The sequence below is a fragment of the Felis catus genome, chromosome A2 (genome assembly GCF_018350175.1).
Source record: "Felis catus isolate Fca126 chromosome A2, F.catus_Fca126_mat1.0, whole genome shotgun sequence".
Lineage (NCBI taxonomy): Eukaryota > Metazoa > Chordata > Mammalia > Carnivora > Felidae > Felis > Felis catus.
This window is the reverse complement of record NC_058369.1, coordinates 78,409,614-78,411,623: the sequence shown is the minus strand read 5'-3', so window position 1 is coordinate 78,411,623 and position 2,010 is coordinate 78,409,614. Positions and strand designations below refer to the sequence as shown.

Sequence of the window (2,010 nt, the reverse complement as noted above, 5' to 3'; positions counted from 1 at the left end):
TTGGAGAAATGGCTTAAGTCCATGATGAGAGTAGAACGTCTTCTTGTGCCAGAAAACACAAAAATGCTCAAATATGACATACAAGGCAAATGAGAGGAGCTACCACTGGTAATAGTTGGTCTATTTGAAACATTAAGAATATGGGCCATAATTTACCAAACACGTTGAAAAAAATGAAAATCCACAAGTCCAGGCTTATTTGAAGAAAAAAAAAAGGCCCCAGAGTCCCAGCCAGTTCCTACCACAGTCCTGCAGTTACCCATCTTCTCTTTCCTTTCAACATGACAGATGCTGCTGTGTCCAAGGACTTCCTGGCAGGTGGAGTGACTCTTGCCATCTCCAAGACTGCGGTAGCACCCACCCAGCAGGTGCAGCAAGCTGGCAAACAAATCACCACAGGTAAGTGATGAAAGGGCATTACAGACTGCGTGGTTCGTATCCCTAAGGATCAGGGATGGTAACCTGGCCAATGTCATCAGATACTTCCTCATGCAGGCTCTCAACTTTGCCTTCAAAGATAAATACAAGTAGATCTTCCTGGGTGGTGTGGGCAAGAGAATCCAGTTTTGTCCTACTTTGCAGGGAATTTGCCATCAGGTGGTGGTGCTGGAGCCACATCCTTGTGTTTTGTGTATCCTCTTGATTTTTTCCCTTATATGTCTAGCAACAGATGTGGGCACAGCTGGAACTGAAAGGGAATTCAGAGGCCTCTGTTACTGCCTGGTTAAGAGCTACAAATCTACGGGGCACCTGGGTGGCCCAGTCTGTTAAGCACCAACTTCCGCTCAGGTCATGATCTCATGGTTCATGAGTTTGAGCCCCATGTCAGGCTCTGTGCTGACAGCTCAGAGCCTGGAGCCTGCTTCAGATTCTGTCTCCTTCTCTGCCTGCCCCTCCCCAGCTCTCTCTCTCTCTCTCTCTCTCTTTCTCTCTCTCTCTCTCTCTCTCTCTCAAAAATAAATAAACATTAAAAAATTTTAAAAAATCTACAAATCTAGGGGTGCCTTGGTGCCTTGGTGGCTCAGTCAGTTGAGCATCTGACTCTTGATTTCAGCTCAGGTCATGATCTCACGGTTGGTGAGACTGAGCTTCACATAGCACTGTGTGCTGACAGCGTGGAACCTGCTTGGGGTTCTCACTCTGCCTCTCTCTCCCCCTCCCTCTCTCCCTCTCTCTCTCTCTCTCTCTTAAAATAAATAAACTTAAAAGAAATCTACAAATCTAGTGGGATTAAGGGCCTGTACAAATTTAATGTGTCTATGCAGGGTATCCCATCTACTGAGCTGCCTACTTCGGTATCTATGACAATGCAAAGGGAATGCTTCCAGATCCTCAGAATATTCATCTCTGGATGAATTCATCAGCTGGATGATTGCACAATCTGTCACAGAGCTTGCTGGGTTGACTTCCTGTCCATTTGACTATTCATGGCCATATGATGATGCATCCAGGGTGCAAAGAAACTGACATCATGTACACAGGCATGCCCAACTGCTGAAGGAAGATTGCCCTGATGAAGTAGCCAAAGCTCTTCCAAAGGTGCGTGGTCCAGTATTCTCAGAGGCATGGGTGGTGCTCTTGTGCTCTTGTATGATGAAATCAAGAAGTTCACATAAATTATTTCCTAGTGCATCCCCTTGTGAACAGGCATATTATATTATTCTTGACACACTGTTGGCTGTCTATTTATCAATGGCAACCATCATCTGACCAGTTTTCTCTTAAAACCACTTCCCCAATGATGGGACTCAATTATATATTTTTATTTCAGTCACCCTGATAAATAAACTTGAAGAAATAAGAAATCTGAAATTTAAAAATAAATAAAGAAATAAAAATTAAAAAAGAAATTAACCTATTTGCCAGCATTAAAGTTGGCATATCATCTCCTTATTCAGAAAATTAAAAAAAATTAATCTCCATAATTGGAAGCAAATATAGCTCATCCTCAATTGGTGAAGGGAAGTTTTTAAGAAGTTTTTAAACAGAAAAGCATGCCAGATAATGAAT

At 42.8% G+C, this 2,010-nt stretch overlaps 1 pseudogene; it reads left to right on the top strand.

Moving 5' to 3' along the window:
* Positions 1 to 281: 281 nt before the first annotated feature.
* On the top strand, positions 282 to 1,662 carry LOC101097307 (annotated as a pseudogene).
* Positions 1,663 to 2,010: the final 348 nt, after the last annotated feature.